At 49.8% G+C, this 12,004-nt stretch overlaps 1 protein-coding gene across 2 annotated transcripts in view; it reads right to left on the bottom strand.

Annotated features, from left to right (window-relative positions):
• The window catches only part of Mrgprf (MAS related GPR family member F), a 10,192-nt gene extending 8,805 nt beyond the window's left edge, over positions 1-1,387 (bottom strand). Inside the window, exon 1 of one of the 2 annotated variants that reach the window (XM_031389070.1) lies at positions 1,151-1,387. The gene's annotated coding sequence lies outside the window, so the exon portion shown is untranslated. Of the gene's footprint in view, positions 1-365; positions 469-1,150 lie in introns of those variants that run through there. The other variant, XM_031389072.1, reaches the window with a different exon arrangement.
• Between the last annotated feature and the right edge of the window lie 10,617 nt (positions 1,388-12,004).

Genomic DNA, 12,004 nt, shown 5'->3' with positions numbered 1-12,004 from the left:
GAGAGAGAGAGAGAGAGAGAGAGAGAGACAGAGACAGAGACAGAGAGAGAGAGACAGAGAGAGAGAGAAAGAGAGAGAGAGGTATACGGGGATACGGGGATGTGTGTACAGGGATGCATTTGAGTGCATGTGCTCTGGGCAGAATCTGAGCCATGACAGAACCCACTTGACTAAAGCCCATGGAAAAAGGCTACAATGTCTGCACCCTTGGCTCCTCCCCTCCTAACCAGATGGTGGGCCACCTGTCTATCTTCTTGGATTGACAGTTGGACAGACTAGCCCTAAGGGAGCTAGCTTTCTTGGTCATTTCACTTCTACTATACCATATCCCAGTCTCTCTTCTCATGCCTTAGCTATGACCTGACCTGGTCACTGGCCATGGGAGGGGCCAGTCTGCTGCTGTCCACGATACACAGAAAGCCTGTGTTTCTGACTACGATTCAAGACTCTGCTCACAACTTGTCAGAAGACCTTCTCTGAGGGGAATGGAGACTTGGCAGAACTCTCTGGCAAACAGCTTCATGTGTAGCCAACACCAGCACCAGGCCTGGCTGGAGAGGGAGAAGCTGAGACTATCAGCTGTCCGACCTTGTGTTGCTAATCCCTGAGTGCCCCCAACAGAGTTGCCCACTGCTGTCCTCATGGTCAGCGGCATCCCTGAGAGCAATGAGAACCAGAACTCTGCATTTGGACCATTGCCCACTGGGTGTTCCCTTCAAACTCTTCCAGAAACCAGGCTTGGATGTAAGGTTGAAGGAAGGATGGGGAGCCCCCACCCTCAGGAGGACAAGATGGGGGCTGGTATTGGAGCATGTCTTGGGGCTAGGGATAGGGTAGGGTGTCACCTGAGTAGGGTATCAGGGTATGTAACACAAGAGGGGGACTCTTAAAGCCTTCCAGTATCCCTAGGATACTCAGACCTGTGGGAGGAGTGGAGCAGATCTTCCCGTTGGGGACAGCTTCACTCTAGGGTTTCGGGGCTCCATGCTCAGAGAGGTGGGACTTGTGCAAGCTGCCTGTCATGACAGTGACCATTTCCCTGCCTTGAGGATGCCAATCTCATTTGCCTTCACCCTGCAGCCCCTGAGCCTGATCTTGCAGCCCTTGTCCTTGGTCTCCCTCCCCTAGTCCCTGGATCCCGGAGTGCTACCTGTGGCTGTCCCGATCCTCCGAGTTCCTTTCGTAGAGATCTTCTCCTGGGACTTCGAGTTTGCTGACCCACGGACAGCAGGCTAGCCAAGTACTGCCTGGAGCCTTGGAAAATCCGGGCTCAGGGTGGAGGACGAGCCCTCACCCGCCTTGCCTGTTGGAGATGGCTTTGGAAACAGAACCCGCCCCAAACCCAATTCCAGGCCCGGCAGAGGGGGGAGGGGAGAGCTGGAGGAGGAGAAAGAAGAGGAGGAGGAGGAGGAGGAGGAGGAGGAGGGGGAGGAGGAGGAGCTGAACAGTGATGAGGCTTGGGGAAAGAATGCCCAGTTCAGGAGCCTTCCCCCCATCCCCACTGGGAACTCATCTCTCTGCCTGATGGCGTCACGCTGGCCTGAGCACTGAGCACTGAGGCCGGAGTCCAGATGTTAATATCTCTCATATCCTGCAGCTCCAGAGGGCTGCCCCAGTAGAGGGAGCCCCAGTAGTTGTTCACTTGCTTGGTGCCTTCAACCTTTTTCCAGTAGGCATTTCAGGGCATGTGGTGATCATGGAGAGGTGGTAGGGGAATGTCCTCTCCGTTATTTGAGCTGACTGAGGGACTGGCACAGAGAAGCCAAGAAGCCGCAGGTGAGGGACCCCTATGGAGAGTGGGGGAGAATTGGCAGAGAGAAGGCCACACAACCCAGATGGCACCAATCCATCCCCCTTGCCACCCCAGAACCTTCCTGGGGGCCCCCTGCGGCCTGTGGAACCAGGAATTCCCTTCTCTCTAGCCCTAATAACAATCAGATGTCGCCAATGGAAAATCACAGCCCTTGCTCGCTTGGGCTGAGCAGGGAAGTTGGCTAGCAACCATGCCTGGTGCGTGTGCTTCTCAGTGAAGATGAGTCACCCTCCCCCCAGAGAAGGGGTCCTGGAAAAAGTTAGTGGCCAGGGCATGGAGCCCAAGCCTAGGTGGGTATGGAGGGACCAGAGGGTTGTCCATGAGGGTGGGGTGCTGAGGCCTCCTTCTGCCCTGGGCCAACTTTCTCATGACTCAAGGAGCCTGAGGGAATGCCACACTTTCCTATGGGAGTGAACAGTGCCCAGATTGGGGGAGGTGTGCCTTGTGGGCATCTTACAGGGAGCCCAGAAATAGACCTCTTCCTGCACCTGTGTTGGAGCCACCTCCTTCTGCCCATGGAGAAAGCTCTCTGTCCCTTGCACCAAACGAACCTGAGAGCAGGGAGCCTTGGATGGTTGCCTGTTTGAGGCCAGCTGGCTTCCTGGGACTTGGGGGAAGGGAGAGGTGTGGGTAGAGGGTTTTTTTGATTCTAGAGGCTGAGAGAGGCAAGGCAGGCAGCAGGAGGATGGTGACCCAAACTCCTCCAGAGCAGGCAGCTGTGTCCCAGCTGGGCCACTTGTTTACACTGGGAGGCCCGGGGGAGGCCTAAGCCCAGCACTGGCCAAGTATAATTGCGCTTGGACACTTAAAAGGAATTGTGTGAAGTGGGCAGAGGCTGTGGAGTCCGCAGCCTTATTTGGTATGGAAATATGTTTCTTTGACAAACAAGAGAGAGGTGCTGATTAGACGGAGCTTGTCTTATCCTGAGTTTGCAGGGTCCCCGAAGTCGCTGTCCTGTCCACTGGGGGTGCTGTGGGCCCACAGTGGGACCATAAGCCATGGTCATGAGCACCTGGGGCTTCTTTCTCTGAGCTTTGCAGACTGCAGAGTCTGGCAGAAGCACCTGCAGCCTGGCAACACTCATCAACCATCCCCTGCGCCCCTGAATCACACACACACACCTGCTGGCCAAGTCCTCATAGCAAGGGATCGTGAGCTCTCTGAGGTCCTTTTCATGAGGGCATTCTGTTCCCTTCAGGAAGGTTCTGTGTTTATAACCTAGTCCCTATCCCTTTGGGGTGACCATTTTAGCATGAGTTCTGAGGGGAACACAGATGAGTAGTCTATAGCAATCACCTGTGCATTCCTGCAGAAATGGGTCTGAGGCTGTGTGGGGAGGAGGCCCAAAGGCTAGGTTCCCACAGGGACAGTAGAGAGGACCTTGCTCCACGGGGGGGTCCCATGGCTGCCTCCAGCCATTATAGACCCTGGGAAATCACATCTTACTTTAGGGGGTTTCTTTAGGGGTAGCAGCAGGGGCTTGGATGCCCTGGATACCCTTACTGGATCTCTAAAATTCATGCCTGGGCTTGAGTGGCATCATTCATTCATTCACTCAATCAAGGACTCGGAGTATAGACTTGAGGTGAACAGACAGGGCCTGGAGGACGTGGCTTTTATTCTTTCTAAAAATATATTATATTTTTATTAATATATCATTAATATATTATATTGCTGCAGCACTCCTGTGGAGGTCAGAAGACAACTTGAGGAAGTCAGCCTTTTCTTCTATCATATCGGTCCCAGTAATTGAGCTCAGGTCATCAGACTTGGTGGCAAGCACCTTTTACCCATTAGCCATCCTTGTTCTTTGCTTGTTTGTTTGTTTGTTTTTTGAGACAGGGTTTCTCTGTGTAGTCCTGGCTGTCCTGGAACTCACTCTGTAGACCAGGCTGGCCTCAAACTCAGAAATCTGCCTGCCTCTGCCTCCCAAGTGCTGGGATTAAAGGCGTGCGCCGCCACCACCCGGCGCCATCCTTGTTCTTAATGTTCTGTGCACATGGTTTGGAGAACTACCTCCTGTCATAGGTGTCTCCTGGCCCTTTCCAGTGAAAAGGGAAAAATTTTAATTAGTTCATTTTTTAGATAGAATTTTACGTAGTCCAGGTTGTCCTCAACTGTGTGTAGTTAAGACTAGCCTTGAATTCTTGATATTTTTACCTATACCACTAGGTGCTTGGATTATAGGTGTGCTCCGTCAAGGGTTCACTGAGGGGCCCTGGGGCAGGAATCCAGTTCAGACACAGGTGTTTCTCAGTGTGCTTCTGTGGTTATGACTGCCCTACTTGATGGCTGCTAGGATGGGTGTGCTCAGCTAACCCAGGCGCATCTGCAGCCGGCAGCCCAGCAGAGCACTCCACATGGCCTTCACGCTCTGGGTGTTTATGGAGTACTTCCTGGATAGCAGGAATTAAGGACTGGATGGATAAACAAGATAGCTGAGGCCTCTGTCCTTGGAGTGAGTTGAATGGGCAAGGGGGCCAGCCATATTCAGGCAAATACCCAAGAACGTAAACCTGCTAGAAAGAAGCGTGGTTCTTCTCTCCCAGGTCACTCTGGCTTTCCTGGTTTTGAGAGGGTGTGGCATGTCCTGCTGCAAGGCTGGCTGCAGAAAGTGAAGAAAATCCAGAAGGTTCTGTTCCCTTCTGTCCTCCATGTGGGAGACCATTCTTTCACTTGTTCATTTGTCTGTTTGTCTGCCCATCCACCCACCTGTCCATTTATTTATCATCCAACTTCCCATCCATCCATCCGCTAACATTTCATTTGCCTGTCCTTCCGTGCATCCATCTACCCACCCTTGTATCATGGACTCACCCATTCATCTACCTACACATGTATCTCTCATCCTTCTGCCTATCTGTACACTACTGCATTTCTTAATTTTCTGTTGTTGTGATAGGACACCAGGACCAAGGCAACTTACAGAAGAGGAGTTTTCTTGGTCTTACAGTTCCAGAATCTAACGTGAGGTCCATCATGGCGGAAAGGGAAGACATGGCAGCAAGCGGAAGGCGTGATGGCAGGAGCAGGGAGCTTAGTGCTCACACCTTTAAATACAAGCACGAAGCAGAAAATGCAACTGGACATGAAAGGAAGCCTTACACTCTCCAAGCCTGCCCAATGACACACTCCCTCAAGCAAGGATGCGTCTCCTAACAGTGACCAACTGAGGTCCAAGTGTTCAAATAACTGAGCCTACAGGGGCATTTCTTATTCAACCCACCAAACCTATCATCTGCCCACACACATATCTCTTTTCCATCCACCCATCCACTCCACTTATCCTTCTATCCACCCATCTGTCTATTGACCCATGCATGCATCCATGCATCCATGCATCCATCCATCCACCTACTAACACACTCATCTCTCACACATCCATCTACTCACAGCCCATCCATGGATGAATCCACTCACTCATGTGTTAATCCATTTACTTGTACACAAATCCATCCATCCATCTGTCCATCCACCTGTGAGTTCATTATCATCTCCATTTGACTCAGTAAACCCCAACAATGTTGGTTCTGGGAACAAAACTGTGGAGAACCCAGAAATGGAGGAATGTAAGCAGAGGCTTGAACAGAAAGCAAATGAACATCATTCTAACCCAGGTCTCTGCTTAATGACTAAAACTAATACCTGGATTGTGTCTTTGATATGGGCCAGCTGAAAATTTTAATTCATTTTATACTTTGTGTGAGAATTGGAGTCCAGACAGGTTCACTGGTGAAAACACTCATTTCCACTACAAATTGGGGACTATGTCTGTAAATACCCAAAGGGTATAAGGGGACATTTCTCATTCAAGCCACCACACCAGCTAAGCACCAGCATATACATCCACTTCCTGACCCACATAGATGTGAGCCAACAGCCTCAGGTTACAGCTACCGTACTTTGGCAGCAAGCATCTCACTCATGGAGCCCTCTGTCTGGCACCGTATTTCTCCTTCTAGGACAATGGTTTGAATGATAGGCTGTAAGATAAACACTCTCACACTGTAAGATAAACCAGTCCTCCTCTAAGCTTTGTCTCAGTAGTGAGAAATATAGCCAATGCAGAGATTGGTGTAAATATGTTCATGTCAGATCAAGGAAGGAACCACATGGAACCACTGCAGCCTTGGTCCTAGGACCCCAAGAACATGCATGTTTGTCTCCTTCCCAGGTTCCCTGGCTCCCTACAACCTTCCCATGTCAGAGGAGAGCTGGACCCTCCTGTCTGCAGGAGCTATACCACCTCTGGCTGGCCTGCCACCTGGCTCATTATTATTATCTTTTTTATTGTGACCCCAGACTGGGATGAAGCTCAGGTCCTTGGACACGCCAGACAAGCACCTCACCACTGAGCTATATCCCCAGTCAAAAGGGCAGTAGGGTCTTGTGGCAGCTTTGTGTTTCATGGTCACACTAGGTCACATATGGGGCCCAATAGAAAAACAAAAGCTGGTCTCAGAATGATCAGGCCAGAGACATGGCTCAGTGTGTAAAATGTTTGCTGCCAAGGCTGACCACCTGGGTTTGATCCCTGGGACTACATGGTGGAAGGAAAGAATGACTCCTGAAAGCTGTCCTCTGACTTTGTCAGCATAGTGACATGCATATACCCTACCCTTAAGCAGAGAATTTATAAATGTAAAAATATCCATAGTCAGCCGACAAAGACCAACTCAGGATCCCCAGATGCCCAGACCCTCCAAGGCCTGTGGGATCTGTGTGATCAGAGAACTCATACATACATACATACATACAGAGGCTGTGGCCTAGGGCCAAGGAGGATCTATTATTCTAATGCCTGCTCAGCACTGACAGCCTTACAGGTTACCAGAACATGGCTATGGAAGAGCTCCCCACGTTGAGCTTCATGCAGCATTTGGGTCTGAGGAGGCTTTGTGCAGCCCCTGCAGCTTCCTCTTGGGATAGCTGCCTCAGCCTGTTTCCGACCATGGTATCCCTGCGTCCCTGCCCATGTTACTAAGGACCAGGACCAGGCATTATGCTCATTCTCTGACATGTCTTAACAAGGTTTCTAAAAGGATCATTTTAGTTATTTCCTTTTAAAATTTAGTGTGGCCTGGCAGTGGTGGCGCACACCTTTAATGCCAGCACTTGGGAGGCAGAGGCAGGTGGATTTCTGAGTTCGAGGCCAGCCTGGTCTACAGAGTGAGTTCCAGGACAGCCAGGGCTACATAGAGAAACCCTTTCTTGAAAAACCAAAACCAAACCAAACCAAACCAAACCAACCAAACAAACAAACAAAAAACCCAAAATTTAGTGTGTGTGTGTGTTTGGAGATTGCACCTAAGATCTCTATATTTATTGCTTTCTCTTTGCTGTGAGGGAGGACCTGAGAGAAGCATCTGAGGTTATTTAGGCTCATGAGCAGAGTGTCCAAACTTCCTTGTTGCTATTTGATGTCTACGAGGTTCATGATGGAGACACAGAACTAAGTTAGCGATGGCACATTGCAGCGTTGTAGGTAAGTTTACCATTTTTGTCCTGGGCTGCATTCATAGCTCTCTGGGGGTTGCTCACATCTGATAGACAGTACCATTCATCACAGAAGAGCAGGCATGGCGGCTGAAGCAGTGGCTTTACTTTGTAGTGTGGGAGCCTGCAGCAGCAGCTTCCATCACAACTGTGGGCAGGAAGCAGAGAGCTACAACTGAAGGTAATGCCAAAGGCCTGCTCCTCACAGCCAGTATCTCAGATGTTCTAAACACCTCCCCAAACAGTGCCAAGACAGAGGCGAAAGGTTGAAACATGTGACCACTTTACATTCAAGCCCAATACCCACCCGGGCCAACTTTAGAGAAGGACTCTTCTTGGCATTTAGTTGGGCAGGAGTGAGTCGACACAGTAATCCACTTCTTTCCCTCTCTCGAGGTCTGTGGGCACCTTTTCCTACAACTTTCCCTCACACAGACGTCTTTGGTTGTTACAGGTGTGAGGGATGAGTTCTGTGCTGGGCTGCTTTTTTTTTTTTTTTTTTGTAAACTTGACATAAACAAGAGTTACTGGGGAAGTGTGATCCTCCACCGGGGAAGTGCCTCCACTGGATTGGGCTGTGGCAAGTCTGTGGGGGCATTTTCTTGATTAATGATTGATGTGGGAGGACCCAGCCCACTGTGGGTGGGATCATCCCTAGGTAAGTGGGCCTGGGATGCATAAGAAAGCAAGCTGAGCAAGCCAAAGGGAGCAAGCCAGGAAGCAGTGTTCCTCCATCCATCGTCTCTGCTTCAGTTCCTGCCTTGACATCTTTGCACGACAGACCGTGATTGCGATATGCAAGCTGAAGGAACCTTTTCCTCCCCAAGTTTTTGGTCAGTGTTTATCCGGGCAATACAAAAACAAACTAGGAAGAGGTCCCAGCCTGAAGGGGAAACTGTATAGGAGCTTCCCTTACATAGTAATATTTTCAAGTTCAGCCGGGTGGTGGTGGCACAGGCCTTTAATTCCAGCACTCAGGAGGAAGAGGCAGGTGGATTTCTGTGAGTTTGAGATCAGCCTGATCTACAAAGCTAGTTCCAGAACAGCCAGGGCTGCACAGAGAAACACCCCTCTTCCTCTCCTTCAGCCCCCTCTTTTCCTCTCTCTCTCCCTCCCTCCCTCCTTCTCTCTATATCGCTATCTATCTATCTATCTATCTATCTATCTATCTATCTATCTATCTATCTATCTAATATGTATATATATTCTCAAATCCATCCACTTGGTCAGCACGGTCTGACCTTCACTTCATTCACTCCTGTGTTTAACACAGGTGTGCTTTGGGCCTCTGCAGTGTTGATGGAACCTCAGTTCCTTGTGACACTATTCATGTGTGCTTTGGGTCTCTTTAGGCTCCAGATAAGATGCGGCCTTCTGAGGGAGGGGCCTGAGCTCTGCATTCCTGACTGCTCCTGGGAAGTGTTGGTACACATTGGTCCTATCAGGAGCTCAGAGAACAAGGAAACTGAGGGGAATCGGAGTTTGCCCTGGACTCTTGGAGGCAGAGACCACTGATTGGTGCCTGTGTAAGCATAGTGCTGTCCATAGCTGGGGGACAAGCTGGTATAACCATCCTATCAGGAATAAAGATATCCAACGATTACTCTTTGTTTTTGTTTTGTGTAAACAGGGTTTCACTATGTAGCCATGGCTGTCCTGGAACTCACTATGTAGACCAGGCTTTCCTCTGCCTTCTGAGTACTAGGACTTAAGATATGTGCTGAATGAAGATGTGTTAAAGAGACATCTGTGCCCCGTCCTTTGACCATCAGACTATTGAGATTTCTTGGGAAGTCTCTTGCTGGGAAATGGAGCGGCTGAGACCTGGTGTCAGCCAGGAGGAGGACAGGAAGAATTTGTACAGTCTGACGACTTGTCAGCTTCACAACAGAGACTGGAGCCAAGACGACCATGATGGTCAGGACCACACCTCGACCAGGACAGTCCAGCTATGCACACCTCCTGCCCTCTACTTAAGCCCGAGCCTCGCACTGGGACCACAAAGATGGACTTCAAAGGGCCACCGGGCTTTCCGTTCCTCTTCCCAGTATGGCCACATCCAATGAGTCTCTTTTCTCTGCTTTTCATTGTGACTTGTTTATTTTGCCTATTGAGGGAGGGGCTGAGCCTGGCTTGTCTGGGACTGTCAGGCCCAGGCTCTGGCTCTAACAAACCCACTAACATAGATGATGCCTTCCAGCCTGCCCGGGGAACGTGCACTGCATGCTAGAGGTAACAACGCCCATAGGTGGGCCACCTCTAAAGTTATTTCCAAGATAGTATTCTTCCAGCCTGTCCCTGGATAACATGCACTCAGACAAGTACCAGTTGTTGGCATTTTGACTAAGCTCTGCCCCACAGTTACCTGGCAATAGCCAGGTATGCCTAACTCACTATAAAAGGGGAGCTTGCACCCTCCTCTCCCTCTTGCTCTCTTGCTCCTGCTCTGTCCCCTTGTTCCTGCTCCCCCCCCCTCCCCACTCCATCTCCAGTCTGGCCTCTACTCCTCTCTGCTCTTTCTCTGCCTTTCTCTGTCACTACTCCCTCAACTCCTCTTCCCACTCCCTGAATAAACTCTATTCTATACTATAGTCACATGGCTGGTCCCTCAGGGGGAAGGGATACCTCAGCATGGGCCTGTGGAGGCACCCCCTTCCCCCATACCTGACTACACATCCACCAAACATATTCCTTCTCTCTTTATTTTTATAAAACACAACACCAGTGACCTCTCCCTCTAGGATAGTGGTTCTTTATGCTGCCATCTTTGGATACAGTTCCTCAGGTTGTGGTGACCCCCAACCATTAAACTATTTTTGTTGCTACTTTGTTCATCACTGTGATTTTGCTACTGTGTCTAACTAGAATATAAATATCTGATATGGAGGATATCTGATATGCAACCCTGTCCGTGTCACAACTCGCAGGTTGAGAGGCACTGCTCTAGGAGCTGGTGTTAAGCTCAGACTTTTCTTGGAATCTGTCCCCACAGCTCCTGGCATGTTTGGCCTGTACCCTTGGGCACAGTCAGGAATGCACAGCTCTGAGGCTTACCCAGCTACCCCTCCTGGCTCCCCTCTGCCCCTAACTACCAGCATTCCTGCTGTGTGAAGCCTTCTGAGCTGGGCATGTGCTTGTGTGGAGGAAGAGGGTCTGACTTGATGATGCTGATCCTCTCTTCCTGTCAGCTTCCATGCCTACTCTTCTCATATCCCACTCAGTGTCCCCTCCCTGTCCCCTCCGTGTTCCTTCAGTGCTGTCCTGGGGTCCTTGGCGCTCCTGCCTGACCCTGGAAATGCCTGTCCCTTCCTTTCTCCCTTGGCTGCTACCACATCAGCTAGTTCCCAACGAAATAAGCCATTTGGGTGTCTCCCCAGATTCCCATTGCTAGTGTCATGGGTAAAAGAACACAAAATAGCAAGCACAGCCCAGGCTTGGCCTGGGAATGGTTTGGCTTTCCCAGGGGTCATCTCCAGGGGCAAGGGTCAGTCCTTGGGTCAGAGATGTAGGAGTTTGTTCACCAACACCACTCTGGGTTCTGTGCCCAGCTTAAGTGCTCTCCCCACAGGCGTAGGTTAGACTGTAGGCCTGCTGACCTGTCACTCTTTATGTGAGACACAGAGGCATTTGAGTCTCAGTTTCCCCAAATGTGGCAGAGGGATCAACTCTGGCTGATTCTGGGGGTAGTTTAAAGGCTGAAGTGAGACAGGGCCTTACAGAAGGGTATGTGATTTATTTTATTATTATTATTATTATTATTATTATTATTATTATTATTATTATTATTAATTACTTGAGGCAGGATCTCATGTAGCCTATCCTGATTTTAACTCCCTGAGTAGCTGAAGATGACCTGGAACTCCTGATCCTCCTGCCTCCACCTCCTAGCTCAGGCATTACAGGTATCTGCACTTATACCTGGTTATGTGGTCTTGAGAACCACACAGCCACATAACCACATCTTGAGCTGCCAGGGCATCATGCCTGTTAGACAAGACTCTGCCAACTGTATCCCCAGCCCCTGTGTTATTTCTTTGATAGAGTATTTTTTTTTTTTTTTAACAAGTCTGGAACTCATGGTAATCCTCACATCTCAGTCTCCAGAATGCTGGGATTACAGGCTTATTCTACAATGTGGTTTGAGATTAGGACTTTAGAAGTCTGCATTACTGTTTGCCCTGAGATGGATGTGAAGGGAAGGAGGCAGGGAGAGTGAGCTTAGAAACTGTTGCCCCAGTAAGTGTGCCTCTTTTCTGTAAAATGGCAGTCCTCCATCGCCGTGACCCTCAGCTTATGAATATAGAATTGAGGGCCTCCGAGGTATCAGGCAGTGAGCGATAAAAGCTCACACCTCATCCACTTGACCACAAGGCCGGTGGCGTGAGCTTTCTCCCAGATGATTGTCAAAATCACTTGATGCTGTTCCACTTGAAGCATTGTTCAACAGTGTGTGGGATAGTTCCTGGTGAGCAGTAGGTGCTCAGTAAATACACGTGGAAATGAGTGAGTGAATGTAATAAGTTTCTCTGGTGATGTAATAATCCAATTCAAGCCTAATTAAAAGTATAGAAGCAGATTTATTTGGGAACAGTTCCCAGGTGAGTTCACCAGACTCAGGGGACAAGGATAGAGAAGTTGTAGCCAGGCAGAGAGGGAGAGTGGGGGGAGAGAGAGAGAGAGAGAGAGAGAGAGAGA

The sequence above is a fragment of the Mastomys coucha genome, unplaced genomic scaffold, assembly GCF_008632895.1.
Source record: "Mastomys coucha isolate ucsf_1 unplaced genomic scaffold, UCSF_Mcou_1 pScaffold21, whole genome shotgun sequence".
Taxonomy (NCBI): Eukaryota; Metazoa; Chordata; class Mammalia; order Rodentia; family Muridae; genus Mastomys; species Mastomys coucha.
Note: the sequence above shows the minus strand (reverse complement) of the source record. Positions and strands in the feature narration are given on the sequence as shown.